Genomic DNA, 17,493 nt, shown 5'->3' on the forward strand with positions numbered 1-17,493 from the left:
TGATGTTTTTGTGTTTCAAATGATATCGTCAAGAAAATGAAAACACAACCAACAGAATAGGAGAAAATTTAGTAAATTATATATTGGGTAAGAGATAGGTATTTGGCATACATAAAGAACTCTTTCAACTCACTAATAAAAAGTCAAATAATTCAATTAAAAATGGACCAAGGATTTGAAGAAATATTTCTCCAAAGAAGATATATAAATGGCCAATACACACATGAAAAGTTGCTCAACACTTTTGGCCACTAGGGAAATGTAAGTCAAAACCACAATGAGATACCAGCATATACCCACCAGCATGGACTAGAAACAAAGGTATACAAGGCCAGCTATGGGTGAGGACTTGGAGAACTTGGAACCCACTACACTGCTGATGGGAATGTGAAATGGTGCAGCTGCTTGGCAAACAGGATGGCAGCTCCTCAAAAGCTTAAAAACAGAGGCTCGATATGACCTAATAGTTTCGCTGCTTGGTATATATACAAGAGGAATGAAAACATATGTCTTAAACCAGTATATAAATGTTCAGAGCAGCACTATAAATAGCAAAAACCAGAAACAACCCAATGTCTACCAACTGATAGGTGAATAAAATAAAATCATGCTCACTCTTACCCCACTTCCCCAGTGATTTCTAAAACCTCGGATAGTTGCAAATGAACCCTATATAAATAATTATGATAAAATTTAAAAATTCAGCACAGCATGAGATAAACAACAATAACTAATAGTAAATAAAATAATTATGACAATATTCTCTAGTGAAAGTTATATGAACATAGTTTCTCAAAGTATCTTTTATACCATGTCACCATTCTTCTTGGGATAATGTGAGATGACACAATGTACACAGAATAAAATGAGGTGGAGTGAATGGCACAAGCATGGTGACGTAGTTTTGGGCTATTATATATGGGTCACTTAAACATAGGCACTGCAAAACCTCGACTATCACTGTGACAACCAAGGTGGGTACTGAGTGACTCATGGGTGGGTAGTATATACAGCATGGATACACCAGACAAAGGCATAATTCCTGAGGGTGACAGTGAATGATTTCATTACCCTACTCAGAATAACACATGATGTAAAACTGATGAACTGATTATTTCTGGAATTTTTATTTAGTATTTTCAGATTGCAGTAAAGCAAAACTGTAGAGAAGAGGCCAATGCTGTCAGTTCATGCAATAGAATACTATTTGTCAGTAAAAAGGAAGGATACATGCTAATACATGGATGAACCCTGAAAACATGCTAAATTGGCTAGGTATGGTGGCTCACGCCTTTAATCTCAGCACTCTGTGAGGCTGAGGTAAGAGGATCAAGAGTTTGAGCTCAACCAGGCAACTTAGCAACTTTTGCCTGTCTCGAAATAAAAAATAAAAATGGGCTAGGGATAAAGCTCAGTGCAAAGGCCCTAGGTTCAATCCCCAGTGCCACCACTGCCACTACCAAAAAAAGCTACATGGTATGATTCCTTTTATTTGAGATGCTCAGATGCAAAAAAATCCATAGAAACAGAAAATAAATTAGTGGCCGTTAGGTGGTGGCAGGAAGAGAGAATGGAGAGTGACTGCTATTGGGTGTGGCATTTCTTTTTGCGGTGATAAAAATACTCTAAATTTGGATTGTGGTCATGATCACACAACTCTGTGGCTATACAAAAGCCAGTAAGTTGTATATTTTAAATGAGTGTATTTTGTGGCATGCAAATTCTTTCTTTCTTTTTCTTTTAGGACAGGGAAACAGAATTGACCCAGAAGCTAAAATGAAATAGGCACCAGAAACCAAGAGTATCTACCTGTGACCTGCACTTTTCTGCTTTGCCCTCAGGGGCTCTTGTTGCTAGCTGCCTGTCTTCGTCCCCTTCTTATGACTGAGACACATACCAGACACCCACAACTTAGAGGAAGAGAGGTTTATATTGGCTCACAGGTTTTAGAGGATGCAGTCCATAGTCAGCTGGCTCCAAGACAGGAGGGTGTAGTGGAGGAAAACTGCTTATATCATGGTGGACAGGAAGCAGAAAGCAAAGGAAGAGTCCAGGAGAGACATACACCCTCCAATGGCCCATCCGAGCCTCTCCCAATCAGGGCCTCTCCTACAGGGATGGAAACCTTAGTGCATCATTACACTGATCATTATAGCACCCCTATGAACCAATTATCTTCCAAAAGCCCCATCTCTGAAGACATGAGACTTTGGGGTGCATTCTTGACCTAACCCATACCGCTGGCTCATCCCCCACACTCCATCGGTTCCGTTCTGCTTAGCTAGTTCAGAATCCTCCTGTTTCCTGGCCAATCCCTGTCTCACTGTGCATATTCTAGTGTAATCACTCTGCATCCACCTTTGGGATAGTCATCATTTATTGAGCATCTATTATGTGCCAGGGAATGTCTCAAGTGCTTTATAAGTTATAGCACGTTTAGTTCTCAGAACAGGTCTCTGAAACAAGTTCTGTGATCAGCTCAATTTTACAGATATGGAAAATGCAGCCAAAGAGATGCCCAGATTCACACAGTCCATCAACGGAGAAGGAAGAGTCAAATCTAACTAGAAGGGTGCTCGCGACCATGGATCACGTTGCCTCTGCTGTTGTTTGTTGACAGTAGGTTGGTGGAGGCCAAGATCACCACCTCCAGGTCTTTCTAATCTTTTGAAGAAAGTCACAATGATGTGGAAAGACTGGACTTCCTAATTCCTCCTCCTTGGAGATCTCCTTGGACCTCCTTTCTGTATTTGTTTTCCCCTCTTCCCCATGAGGTTTGTTTCACTTCCAAAAATAGCTAGCACCTGAGGCCTCCCCTGGGCTACCCAAGCCCCACCTGGCTCAAGGATGTAGGGCTGGAAGTGCCAAGGAATTTGGATTTCTTCAAGAAAGCTCTCATCCTTGAACTGATGGGGTACTAGTAGGAAAAGACCAGCTCCCTTGTCTCTTTTGGGCACAATCTGGTGTATAATTTACACCCATGGCCTCTTGGAGGATCAAGTAGAAGCCTCCTTTAAGCTGTTTTGTCTGAGATACCACATTTGCTTGGTTCCCTCCCCTTCCTTATCCTCCTTTTTGGCTCCCTTACCCATTTCCCTTGGAGCTTATCCTTTGTAAATCACTTGAATATGAATCTTTGTCTCTGAGTCTCCAGGAACCCCAACCTGGGGGAGAGCATATGTAAAACACTGAGCATAGCACACACAGTATTAAATAACCACTACTATTGGCTTTGTTTCCCCAGTGATCACAGCATGGGGAGGATGCACTTCTAGTACCTGAATTGGGGAAAGAGGTGGGGAAAGAAGAAAACTAGAGACCGGGGTCAGTCATGGGTGTCACCTTCTCCCAAGAGCTACATTGCTCTAAGCCCCAGCTCCCATCATTCAAGAGGTTCCCAGCTGGCCTTGAAGATACCACTTGATATTTTATGAATTTTAAAAAGCTTCAAGAGGAGAAATTAGAGGATTCAGCTAGCTATAAGCAGCTAGCTCCTGACACTTTCCCAGCCTACCCCTCAAAATAAAATCAAATATTTGTTGAGTTTATCATGCAAGAGTAAAAGTCTCTTGTGATAATGCATTGATTATGGTTTAGCTGGAGAATATCCCCCCAAAGGCCTCCTGGGCTGTCTTAGTTACTATTCTCATTGCTGAGACAAAATACCCAACATCCAAAGTTAAAGGTGAAAAGATTTCTTTGGGTTACAGTTCATACAGGTTTCAGTCCAGAGTTGACTGGCTTCAAGGCAAGGTGGCACGGTAGAGGAGAAACAGTCCATGGCATGCAGACAGGTGATAGCACATTTGTCCTCTTTCTGTCCCTTATATTTTTGCAGGTTACCTGCTATAGGGCGAGTGTAGCACTCACACCCTTAATCCTAGCCAGAACTATGCCAAACCAATCAGTATACTGATTTAGTAATCACACCCTTGATCCCAGCATCACACACTCTGAAAAGCCACCTCTGAAAAGCTTCCCCCCCGCCGCCAATGACTGCATGAGGCTTTGGGCAGACATCTAGACACAAGCCATAAAATGGGCTCATAGGAAGGGCTTTGGGAAGGTGATTGAATCATGGGAGTTATACAGCTGACTGGTCTGGTCAAAAGAGTTGGGTCACACCTTCCTGGAAAGGAATATCCCTTCCTAGCTCCTCACTTTTCTCTCGACTTCCTGGCCACCATGACATGAGCAGCTTTTCCCCCATGGCAGGCCCTTCCACCATGCTATTTTCTGCATTTGAGCCAACCGACTATGGACTGCAATGTTTAATACATGAGCCAAACAAACCTCTCCTCCTTTAAATTGCAGGTGTTGGGTATTTTGTCCCAGCAATGAAGAAAGTGGCTAAGACACACATCAAACATTTTTTATAGCCCTTTTCATGTGACAAGTTCTTTTCTAAGTGCTTTAAATATATCGATTAACTTAACCTTCTCAACAATTCTGTGAGTAAGGGCTATAATCATCATCACAAATCACATTTCTCCAGCATCTGCTATGGTATGTGCAGAAGTTAGCTAACCATATCATTCCTGCGCGCGCGCACACACACACACACACACACACACACACACACATTCACCTTTGCTTTCTCCCACAGTTGTCATGTCTGACTAAGCCTCTAGGTCTCAGGTAGGGCCTTCATTGTGGCCTCTAACCACACATAACACTGGATACTTCTTGGTTCCCCTAACCACACTCATGGTTACTGCATCGCCCTCCAGTTCTCCAGCAGAACTATGATCCAATCTTTTCTACCCAGTTGCTGGGTCATTGAAGACAGAAAGTCTGCTGTGGGTGTCTGTGTTTCACAGAACTCAGAGGTTTCTGCCACAAGAAGCTCGAAACACTTTGAGTGGATGCAGGAGTGAGAGGGAAGGAAACGATCCACTGAGTGGTTTTCAAACTGTGTGCCAAGGAACTAGGGTTCCACGGTGGTGCTTGTAGGAGCACTGAGGGGTGGGGTTCGAGAAAGGTCATGCAAGAGACATGCCAAGGGGACCCCTCTTCTCACCGAGTCCTGCCTCCGGGCTGCTTGCCCATCCTTTTCACACGTCAAGCAGAGAAATTCTGTCTACGGTTTTCCTATCTTTAAATGAGTTTGTTACCCAAATGACCTTTTTTTCAAGAGAGGGTGGAAGAGTATGTGCTGTGTTCCTACTGCTCAGCTGCAATGACCTAGCCAGTGATCTTCCCACCTCCCGCCACCCTTGAGACCCTTCCCCTGGTCTGATGCACAGGCCTCCACCCCTCCTGGAGGGTCTCTGCTGACTGCTGTGAAACAGAAGCTCAGTCCATGTGCCATTCTCCAGGTCACGGGTATTGAGTTCAGGTCCTACCACTAGTTCCTTGTCCTGCATTCCTGCACACCAGCCTTGCTCCTGCAGGGAGGTAAGCCGGCTTGGTGACTGGGAGGAGCTTCGGAACCGTTTAACCACTGCTCCCCTCCCCATGCTCCTTATTCTTAGAGCCCAGTGGGTCTCCAACCAGTCCAATCAGCATGGCCTGAGAACTTGTTAGAAGAGTAACTGGATTGGGAACGTCAGAGGGGGTCCACAGCCTGGGTCTTAACAAGTCCTCCAGGTGATTCTGGGGCTCACTGGAGTTCCAGAACTTTCACTGCAGATTGCTGGAATAAGAGGTTCAGCTCCCTGTACCCCACTGGAAGTCAATCACCAGAGTACCAAAGGCCCACATGCTGGCTACACAGGATTCACACAGATCCCATTAGGAGCACATTTATTTAATATTATGATTTGAGGAATCTACTCACACTATGCAAAGGTAAATAAAAAACCGGAACTTCCCAATCCAGAATAAAACCTGCCACACTTTCTTGCATTTAGATCTTTCAAGAAAGGCAACATCAGGCAGGATTCTTTTTAGTTCTGAAAAAAAAGTCAAGAGTCCTGGGAGCACTGAATGGCCATATGATTTCCTGATGTCTGAAACCACCCAAAAGACATAATCAGAGTTAGCGGGATAGGGAAATGTCACGCTTTCCAGGATGTAGTAGGAAGTCCTAACTGTGTGATAGTTGGACAAGTTCCTTTCTTTCTTTTTAGAATTACTACAGATCCTGAAATATTCTGCTAATGTTTTTAGGTACTACGGACTCTAGAAATGCTTAGCAAGGAATAATTCCTGGGAAGGGCTGCTCTAGAGTCCCCTGAAACACCTCATCCTAGGAAGCCCTGTGAGAGCCCAGCTTCGACAAGGTGGCTGGCTCCAGCAGAATGTCATACCTTCAGTTCCCTGGGGCTGTTTTTTATACACAGATTCAGGCTTCAGCGATGCTGATTTGGGGTATCATTTTTCTCTTTCAGTGTCTGTTTGCAAACTCCCTTGACTTTTTCATTGTGACGTGCACTCTTTCAAAAAGCATACAGTCCTTACCCCACTTTTCCCCCGCTGCATGCCATTTCGGCGAAAACCTACTGTACTATGTGTGCACTCGATGGAGGGAAATCATTTCAGAAAGGCAGCCAACACCCAGCTTTGAATCACGTTATTTTTATCCACCAACAAAGAACAAATGCATTTCTCAATTATGAAACCCATCTGTGAGGTCCCTTTCAAAGCATGCAATTGTGCAGCCAGACATTGGATTGGATTCCTAAGTCATCCTGAAGCAGTAGCTGCCCCCTGCTCTGCTGCAAGTTTGCTTTGCACGTTTGCTTGTGCAATATTATAGCACTGTATGCTTCCCTTTTCAAGTTCAACACGTTTTCTATTCATTCCAACTGGCACCAAAGTGATTCTGAAATACTGGGGGGTGCAGTAAGCACTAGTAACAATCCCTTGCCAAGAATTGTCACCAATCCACTTGTCCAGTCCCTAAATTGGAATCAGTTTTCCCTGGATGAAATGAGCACCCCTTACTCCTGGGAAGTGTTTGCTGGATACACCATTAGATAGTCCTATATTCAGGACCCCATGGCTGTAACTTCAAGAAGCCAGAAGATACTTTGGAGTTATTTGCTAAGGGTTGAATTATACTCTTCCAAAGGACATGATGAAAGGCCTAACCCCTGTACCTGCAAATGCTATCTTATTTGGAAATATGATCTTTGAAAATAGAGACTAGAAATGAAGTCATTAGAGTGGACATCAAGCCAATGTCACCGATGTTCTTATAAAAAGGGGAAATTGGAACACAGAGATGTGCACACTGGGAGGACACCATGTGGACATGAAGGCAGAGATTGGGGTGATGCTGCTACAAACTAAGCAATGCCAAAGATCGCCAGCAACTACCAGAAGCTAGGAGAGCAGCACAGGACAGACTCTCCTGCACAGCCCTCATAGAGACCAATCTTGCAAACACCTTGATCTTCAATTTTCCACTCCCAAACTGTGAGACAATACATTTCTGTTGTTTAAGCCACCCAGTGGCTAGTGCCACAGCCCTAGGAAATTAATACACCACCCAATCCATTTAAACGTACATATGAGCATCTGAGTCCCATCTAACTGGGGTCTTTTTAGAACCTGACTTGCACTCAACAAACTTCTGTCACTGTATCAAAAATCTCACTACCAAAGGAAAGAGCCATAGGCCTTGCCTTCAGATCATTGCAGCATCACTCTGCAAGGCTGGTAGGCTTGTTTTCAAATCAAAACCTCCCTCTTGTGTACCAAAGGGTTGAGAATATAAAGGCACTCAAGATTCAGCTCCTTTCAGCCAGGCATTGCCCTGTGGCAAAGGCTTATTTAGCCATGGTGTCAGGAAGTTTTGCTGTGCCACTCTGAGCAGACGAGTGGGAAGAAACAATGCTGGTTAATGCGGAGGATGAGATGAAAGGTAAAGTATTAAATCTCTATCTTCTTTTCCCTGGCTCTTGGAACCACCCTGATCTCAGACCAGAATACCTTGGCGGTCAGGGGTTCGCCTCCTTCCTCTCTTGAGTGCCCTCTGGTGTCCTAAAGTTAGGACAGCAGTTGCTCAGTCACCCGGGGGAGAGAGAGGTGTTTAGGGGAACTGACAGGTTCTTAATTTAGAGAGCTGGAGGAATTCTTTTGGGCAAATCTGTTGCTAAATTTAGTACTGTCTCTTCCAGTTTTCCAAGGACTGCAGAGGCAGCAATTGTGACCACAAACTGCAGTGTATTTTCTCGCAATTCCCAGCAGTCTTTTTAACCTCAAATCTTACTGCTCTCAGAACATAGCCTGCCCAGGTTTCATGTTTCATGGGCTTCCTGCACAGCCTCGCATCAATCCATTCTGAAAAAAGGAATCAGGCCAGAGACCCATTTCCCTGGCACATTCGGGAGTCAGGAGCCTCTAACGCAGTTTCTCCATTGTGACATATTTGTGTATTTTAAATTAATCTGAAATTATGACACCATCGGTCTATTGTCCCAGTCATAGCTGCAATAGAAACCTCCGAGATATACGACAAACACATATATGTCTATTGTATTGATTAGGGTGGTCTAGAGGAAGAGAGCCAATGAAGAATTTATGCACACATAGACAAATATATAATTATGCAAAGGGATTTATTAGATAAACTTATAGGATCAGAGTCAGGAGAGTCTGCATGCTGGAGAGCCAGAGAACCCAGTAGCTGCTTAGCACAAGAAGCTGGAAGCTGCCAAACAAGAATGGTCAGGGATGGAGGCTGGGACTGAAGGACTGGAAGCTCCATGGGCGTCATGTGTGGGTCTGCATTTAAAAGCTGAAGGAGCTGGAGTTTGAGGGCCACAGGGAATGGTAGAAGCAAAAGAAACATCCGCTCAGGTAGAGTAGAACTTCCTAGCGTGCAGGCTAGCTTCCTCCTTCTTCCCCTTCCGTCAGCACTGGAAGCCTATTGGGTGGCGCCACCCACATAAGGGCGGGTGTTCCACCTCAGTTGGCTGCCTTACATGCCAATCATCTCTGGACACTTGCAGACACACTCGGAAGTGTGCTTTGCTAATCTGCTAGGTCTGTCTCTTAATCCAGTCAAAGGGATAATCACCATTAACCCTCATGATTCTATTTAATACTGTATTTCATTGTGAACAAAATCAATATTTGTATTCAAAAATATAAACAGCCTTTACTATGTGCCAGAATATTCCTTCCCATCATTTCTCATTAAGTTCTCAACATAACTCTATAGCGGAACTATCATAATTTTTAATTTTTTCCCTCTGTATTTCAACTTTAGAAGGACTAAGTAACCTGACTAAAGTCACACAAAGAGAGGAACCAGTTAGTGACTGAGTCTGTTTCTACTACTCAAAGCTGTATTGTGACCCTTTACTGGCTGCCAGTAAAGGACAAGGACTCATGATATCCTTGTCTTCTCTCAGATGACCAACGATTATTATTATTCCTAGTGACTGTGGCATTAGGAAATAGCAGTAGCAGCCCACATTATCTGAAAGCTCACTGTGTGCTAAGCATGGTGCTGAATCCCTGTACGGAGTCATTCATACGACAGCCCTGGCAAGGGGGAATTGTCACCACTTCACACATTGGGAGATGCAGGTGCAGAAGGCTAAACCACTTTGTCAAGGCGCTAACTGGTTGGTGGGACCGGAAATCCAGATCCCCCATTCCTCAGATACCTCGTGTTTACTTCTCAACCTTTTTCTGTAGGACTCTTCTCCCTTCGTTCTCAAGCAGCAAGTGTAAAGTCCCTGATGCCTCAATAATCAAGCTTCCTCTGCAGAACCTTAGTCTCCATATTTGCTCCAGTTTCTCAAAATATATCATTGTTTTTATCTACACAGACTTTATAATACATTATGAGTCTGAAAACCCTGTTGAGGAGTTAAAATCATTTTATCTCTCTGAATGATGAGTGGTATATCATAGTGACAATGGTGGTGATTGGTAGTAACCACAGGGGAAGCCTCAGGAATAGTGGACAAATTGATAATCGTAATGATGAAAGTCCATTTCATTTTATTAAAAATGCTTGGGGAGAATATGTTATGAAAATAACATATGTTATGTGTGTTTGTTTCATAGAGGTGCCATCATAAGAAGGTACTGTTAGCTGAGTGGCTTAAAGCAACAAAACTGTGGTATCCTCCAGCTCCGGGGACAGGAAGTCAAGGTGTTGACCGTATTCTCATCCCAGTTTCCCTGGGAAGAAACCATGGGAGGATGTTTCCTTGCCTCCTCCATCTTCTGGAGGCCCCAGGTGTTCCTGGGCTTGTGGCTGCACCTCTCCAATCTCTGCCTCCACCTTTGGGTGACCTTCTCTCTGTCTCTGTGTCTCCACATGGCTGTGTTCTTATAAGGGCACCAGTCACCAGCCATGGCTTAGGGGCCACTCTACTTTGGTGTGATCTTACCTGTTAGGGTTTAGATCTGGGGTGTGTCCCCCACCCCCCACCTGCAAACCTCATGTGTTTGGAAGGCAATTGGATCATAGGGGTGGCACTTAGTTCACTGATGAACTCATAGCTGACTTGCTGTGACCTGGAAGAGTGTATCTCCCTCCCCAGCTCCTGGTTTCTCTCTCTGCTTCCTGACTACCATGACTTGAGCAGCTTTCTTCCACCTAAGCCCTTCCACCATGCTATTTCTGCATTCAAGCCAGCCAAACATGGACTAAAAGTTTTGAAACTGTGAGCTAAGGTAACCTCTCCTCCTTCAGGTTGCGAAGTTGTGGGTGTTGAGTATTGTATCTCAGTAACAAGAAAGTGACCAAGATCTCACATAACTAATCACAATGACTCTATTTCCAAATAGGGTCACATGTTTCTGGGGTACCAGGTATTAGGACTACAACGCATCTCTTTGGAGGGACATAATTCAGCCCACAGCAGGTAGTCTTAGGGTTCAAACTTGAATCTAGTAGATTTTTTATTGGGGCTGAGGCAGTATTTGGTGTTGTTTGCAGATAATTTCTGGGAGTTGGGATGCATGTGAGACATTTGCCTGGTCTCATAAACATTCAAGAAGGAAATAAGAAATGGGCAGAAATGCCCCTTACTCCCTGTGTGTCTGCGGGTATGAGAATCCGGGTTTGTCTGTGAGAAACCTGACATCATGGTACTAGAATAAGTACAAGAGGAGGAGTTCTGGGGACACTTGTGGCCTCATGCCTGAGAGATTTGGTCAGCTTATGGATAGGACTGGGTATGTTTTTAGGGATTTTTACCTGAGAATCACATACAAGATAGACACAGTGTATCCCCTCTGCAATGTTTGCTTGGTTCTACCAAAGACTTAAAAGTGGCAGCTGCTCCCCTAGCATCTAAAGCTTCCAAAAAGGGCACAAGGGACTTCACTAAAAATGGTGATTGAAAATGGAGAAGGGTGTTTCACAGCTTGGCATGGAGCATTCACCACATAGGACAGTCAGTTGACCTAGTCAACTTCAGCCATCCCCGCCACCACCACTCTACTGTGTATCCTGCAGAATGGCCAACACCTTCACCCACCGTGTCACAACCATGTGGTAGCCAGGCTCCAAGATGGCCCTCATAATTCTCACTTCCTGGTATTCACATCCCACACGGACCCTTCTCTTATGGGTAGAGCTGACCTGTGCCATCTGTAAGATGTTTCAGGAACGCTGATGACAAAGCAAGGTCACAAAGTTTTTCTGGCTGCGTCTTCCCTCTTGGGTCCCCTTCTCTGGGGAAGCCATTCCCCATGTGGTGAGGACACTATGGCCGCCTGGGGCAGACACCCTAAGGTAGGAGCACTCAGCTAAGCTCCTCCTAGAACTCTGAGATAAAGATATCTGTGGTTGTTGTTGTTATTTTTTATTAGCACATGTTTGCAATACATAATGATTCCATTCATCATAGGGAATTGCTACATGTATGTAGCACCTCTGAATTCTTTTTATGTTTCTTCTCCACTCCCTGCATCTCTTGATCTCCTTCTCATTTGCAAAAGATTTATCTCCCTGTTTCCTATTATCTATCTTTTATTGTTTTTTAAAATTTATTTATAGGGGTCCTTCCTGTATCATGGTGCCAAAGTGTACACCATGAGTGAGTTGCCCAAAGTCCTCAGCTAACTAGACTAACTTTTTCTGTAATTTCTACTGCCTGAGAGCTGCATTCAGAGGATCCTGGGGGACCAACAAGCTATGCAGTGTCAGCAGAACATGGAGCAGCCTTGTATCAATGAAGAAGAGTTTGGGTAATATGAGCTGTCAAATGAGACTTGCTGGCCAGAGAATAGAATCCTCCTTTGTCAGGCACGAGACTGTGACCTTTGAGGATGTAGCTGTGAACTTTACCAAGGCAGAATGGGCTTTGCTGAATCCATCCCAAAAGAAGCTCTACAGAGATGTGATGTGGAAAACCTGTATGCCTATGACTGCTATAGGAAGAACCTGTGGTAACCAACAAATGAAAGAACAGTACAAAACTTGTTCAAGAAATCTAAGAAATGGTGCAGACAAGTGTTTGAGATTTGAAGAGATGCTCTATAAATATAGTGAACATGGAAAAACCTGGAGTGATTTCTGGTCCTTTCGGAAACGTGAAATGAGAAAAACTGGAGAGAAACAATGTCAGTATGGGCAATGTGGGAAAGCCCACTCTGATCTTAGTGAACAAACTCATCCTGGGGAGTAAACATTTCTAGAAGGGAACCTAGCTGAAGCTGGTCACACAGCTCACGAAGAGATGGAAGTAATGTAACTGTGACAGAAGCTGAGGATGACAACATCTTGATCACAATCCAGGCTGAAGATGCCATCACTCTGGATTTTGATGGTGATGACCTCCTAGAAACAGGTAAAAATGTGAAAATTACAGATTCTGAAGCAAGTGAGCCAAAAGACAGGCAGGACGTCGTTGCACAGAGCCCGGAGAAGGAAACCAAGGATTATGAGGTGAATGTGAACCATAAAGATGGTAAGAAGGAAGACTTCATGAAGGGTGATCCCGTTGAGAAGGAAGCCAGAGAAAGTTCTAAGGAAACAGAACCTGGAGACAAAGAAAAGGATACTTTGAAGAAAGGGCCCTCGTCTACTGGGGCCTCTGGTCAAGCAAAGAGCTCTTCAAAGGAATCTAAAGACAGCAAGACATCATCTAAAGATGACAAAGGAAGTACAAGTAGTACTAGTGGTAGCAGTGGAAGCTCAGCTAAAAATATCTGGGCTAGTGGACTTTCTTCTAATACCAAAGCTGCTGATTTGAAGAACCTCTTTGGCAAATATGGAAAGGTGCTAAGTGCAAAGGTGGTTACAAATGCTCAAAGTCCTGGGGCAAAATGCTATGGTATTGTCACTATGTCTTCAAGCACAGAGGTGTCCAGATGTGTTACATCTTCATCGAACTGAACTGCATGGCCAGCTGATTTCCATGGAGAAGGTAAAAGGTGATCCTTCTAAGAAAGAAATGAAGAAAGAAAATGATGAAAAGAGTAGTTCAAGAAGTTCCAGAGAAAAAAAGAATATGAGTGATAGAAGTAGCAAGACAAAAACCTCTGTCAAGAAAGAAGAGATTATCCGAAAAATCTGAGAAAAAAGAAAGCAAGGATAAAAAGAAAATGGAAAGTAAAGAAGAGAAGAATGATAATGGAACCAGTGGCCAGACTTCAGAATCGAGTAAAAAAATGAAGAAAAGAAACGAATATGTTCAAAGATTCCAGGACATATGGTAGTATTAGATCAAACTAAGGGAGATCAATGCAGGCTATCAAGAAGAGGAAGATATGAGAAAATTCATGCAAGAAGCAAGAAAACGGAGGGAGGTAGCCTGGATAAAAAGAGGGAGAGAGACTACAGGAGGAAAGAGATCTTGCCTTTTGAAAAGATGAAGGAACAGAGATTGAGAGAACATTTAGTTCGTTTTGAAAGGCTACGACCAGCAATGGAACTTTGAAGACAAAGAGAGACTGCAGAAAGAGAGCGTCGAGTGTGAGAACGAAATAGAACAGGAAGAATGGGATGCTTACAGAGAGAGAGAGAGAGAGAGAGAGAGAGAGAGAGAGAGAGAGAGAGAGAGCGCCTAGAAACTGAAAGGCAAAAACTAGAGAGAGAGAGAACGGAACGCGAACGCTTGGAAAGGGAACGCATTCGTATTGAACAGGAACGGGGTAAGGAAGCTGGAAGGATTGCTTGAGAACGAGAGGGACTCAGAAGGCAGCAGCAGCAGCTTCGTTATGAACAAGAAAACAGGAATTCTCTGAAATGCCCACGAGATGTAGATCATAGGCGAGATGATCCTTACTGGAGCGAGAATAAAAAGTTGTCTCTAGATACAGATGCCCGATTCAGCCACGGATCCGACTGCTCTCGCCAACAGAGCAGACTGAATGACTTTGATCACCGGAGAGGGGCAGGTTTCCTGACAGCTCAGCGGCACAGTCTTCCTCTTTTGATAGGCGGGAACGCTTCGTTGGTCAGAGTGAAGGGAAAAAAGCACAGCCAACTGCACGAAGAGAGGATCCCAGCTTTGGGAGATACCCCCCAAATTTCAGTGATTCAAGAAGAAATGAGCCACCTCCTCCACGAAACTAGAGACCCAGACAGAAGAGATGTGTGAGGGGAGCGAGACCAGAGAACAGTGATCACGCAGGACAGGGTGGCCAAGAGAGGGACAGAGGAGTCATCTCAGACCGGGCCTGTGGAGCCCAGCATTACCCTGAAGAACGACACGCGGTTGATGGCCATGGATGGGACACAAGTGGACCAAGGAAAGAGTGGCATGGTCCACCTTCTCAAGGGCCTGGCTACATGACACGAGGCGAATGGGCGCCGGCCGGGCAGGCACAGGCATGATGAGCCAGCGCTCGAGTAATGCATCTCCAACTAAGAGAACTGTACAGATCGGGGGCAGTTCCATGCCAAGAGGAAGTGGCTCTGGATTTAAGCCATTTAAGGGTGGACCTCCATGGCGATTTTGAAAAGGAGCTCTCTGCCATGGTTTCAAGATAATTTATTGAAATCCCCTATAAACATTATTTGACTACTTAAGAAGAGGGCCCTCTGACCTGCTTGAGAGTTCTGACAGACTTTTTAGTTTCTTTTTTTAAAAAAAATTTAACATGATTGCTTTTCTCAATTTTAGAGAAGACGTTTAAATAGTTCTGTTGTCATTTTTAATAGTTTTGTGTATCATTCAACTTTATTTTCTTGCAGCACCAATACACATTTGAAAAGATGGGAGTCGGAGCCATTTTGTTGAAGGCTGTGTGAACACGAGGCATAGTTTGCAGCTGCGTGGTAGTGGGTAATTTGCAGGGTTGGCACTGTGGTGTCAGGCTCTGGACATTCTTCTTGCCACCAAGAAGGCTGTCTAAGCTTAAAAAGTCTGCTGTCTAATTTTTAGAGACTAAGATTGTTCCTTGCATTTCTAAGTATTATGTAACCTATTTTTTTTGGTACCGGGGATCAAACTTGGGTCCTTGCACTTGCGCAGCAGGCGGCAAAACCACTGAGCTAAATCCCCAGCCTATGTAAGCTATTTTTGCAGAAGGTACTGTTACATTAAGTGCATCTGTGTAACCTGGTTAAAAAATGTAATCTTTTTTTAAATAAACCTTCATATTCTGTATAAAAGAATAAAATAAAATTTATTTACATTTTGAACTCATATAAGAGAAATCATGCAATATTTAAGCTTGTGTTTGATTTATTTCACTTAACAGTACGATCTCAAGATGAATCCACTCTTCTACAAATGACTCAAATTTCTCCTTCTTTATAGCAGAGTAGTACTCCATTTTGCATAAATACACATTTTCTTTATCTATTCATCTGTTGATGGACATATAGGCTGCTTCCAAAATTTAGCTATTATGAGTTATACTGCTATAAACATGGGTATACATAGATCCCTGTAATGTGTTATTGTTTTAAACTGCTAAGATTTAGGGTGTCCTGTTACACAATAACAGATAATGAATAAAACGAGTCTTCCTTACAACCCCGTAAAGCAGTAGGACTGAATTCACAAATGATGAAATACCCTTCATGGCTTGCCCCTTTCCAATCTAAAGTATTTCAACAGAGCAGAATCTCTTCACCAGGTAGTTGTGAGATTTGTTTTGTCAGTGTTCTGAGTTCTAACTATGTAGCTGGTCAACTGCAATGTCTGAGCTAAGGAACCTGGGAGCTGTGATGGACAAAATAATAGCCGTGTCACTGAGACGGGAAGCATGCTGTGTGGGTGTGACAGATGCATCCAGTGTCTCCGCCAAGGTCCTTCACAGGAGGACAGCATCAGACTGCAGCTGAAGACCTGCAGGAGGGGCGGAAGCCTGGGTCATGCCCCTGGGGCCATGGAGAGTCTGCCTATGAATGTGGGCAGGACCTTTGTTAAAGGCCAGTAGGGGTTGTCTCTAGTTCTTGATGTCCCTTTACTTACTACCAGCCATCCAGGGAACCCAAATACTGAGAAGCTTGGCTGTGGATTTGCCTTTTGGGTAAATACTCCTTCATATATGAAGGTAGTCTTCCATCAGAGAGCTATTCCCTGTGAGTGCTAGCTCTTTTGAGTTGCTTATCACACTTGACTATACATTCCACTCACCTGGAGAGTTGATAAAAAAATGCAGATTTCAGGAGCCTGCCCCAGGGAATGCTTAGCTAGGCTCTTGTTTTTCAAAACTGTTGCCATGATTTAAATTTGCAAACAGGTTTGGGAAGCACTTTTAGTCAGTGGATTTGATAAGACCATTTTGACCCTCTGGTCCGGCCTCGTGCTGTGGAAGTCTCCCTCCTGGCCAGCTGCCTGGTACAGTGGTCTGATGTGCAGCACTGGAGATGGGTGCTGGTCTACACTTCCCTCTTCTAAAAGCATCATAAAGCTCAGCTGTGAACTCTGCCCAAAGAGTGCTAGGATTCTGTTCCACTGGCTCTTTTCCTGAGGCAATTACTGAGGGGGTTAAACAAGAGCGTTGGAATTAGACAAGTCACACTTGAGTCAGAGTTGCACTAACTTGAGGGCTATGTGCCATTGGGCCAGTCACGTACCTAAGTTAGCTGAACCTTGGTTTACTCATCACCACAATGGTTGTTATTTTGTTAGGGGGACCCCAACAAAATGTCATAAATTGGGTGGCTTCGACGACAGAATTTTATTTTCTCATAGTCCTGGAGAATGGAAGTCTGAGACAAAAATGTGGGCAGGGGTGATTTCTCCTGAGGCCTCTCTCCCTGTCTTGTAGATGACCATCTTCTCCTGTGTCCTTGCATGGTTGTCCCTCTGTACAATATCTGTGTTCTAATTTCTTCTTATAATGACACTAGTTGTATGGGATTAAGGCCCATCCATAAGACCTCATTTTACATAAAGACTTCTTTAAAGACTATCTCCAAATGTGGTTATCTTCTGAGGTGGTTGGGGTTAGGGCTTCCACATATTTATTTAAGGGAGATACAATTCTACTCTACAGAGGTAATATGGTCATTGTAAAGAATGAGTAACGTAAGGCCCGCAAGCCCAGAGTGTTCTTCGCTACCAAAGGATGGAAACTCTTCCATCCATTCCTGCCAATTTTGAAGGCACTGTGTGGAAAAACTGTCTCTTGAGAAGTGGTGGCACTGAGGAAAACTGGCTTTTCTTTCAGGTG

The 17,493-nt window shown here is 43.9% G+C and overlaps 1 pseudogene; it reads left to right on the forward strand.

Annotated features, from left to right (window-relative positions):
- The first annotated feature begins 12,110 nt into the window (after positions 1-12,110).
- LOC101711494 (SAFB-like transcription modulator) lies at positions 12,111-15,148 on the forward strand (annotated as a pseudogene).
- The last annotated feature ends 2,345 nt before the right edge of the window (positions 15,149-17,493 follow it).

This window comes from Heterocephalus glaber, unplaced genomic scaffold, assembly GCF_053883595.1.
Source record: "Heterocephalus glaber isolate CG9 unplaced genomic scaffold, H.glaber_assembly_v1.0 deba00000122, whole genome shotgun sequence".
In the NCBI taxonomy this organism is placed as follows: domain Eukaryota; kingdom Metazoa; phylum Chordata; class Mammalia; order Rodentia; family Bathyergidae; genus Heterocephalus; species Heterocephalus glaber.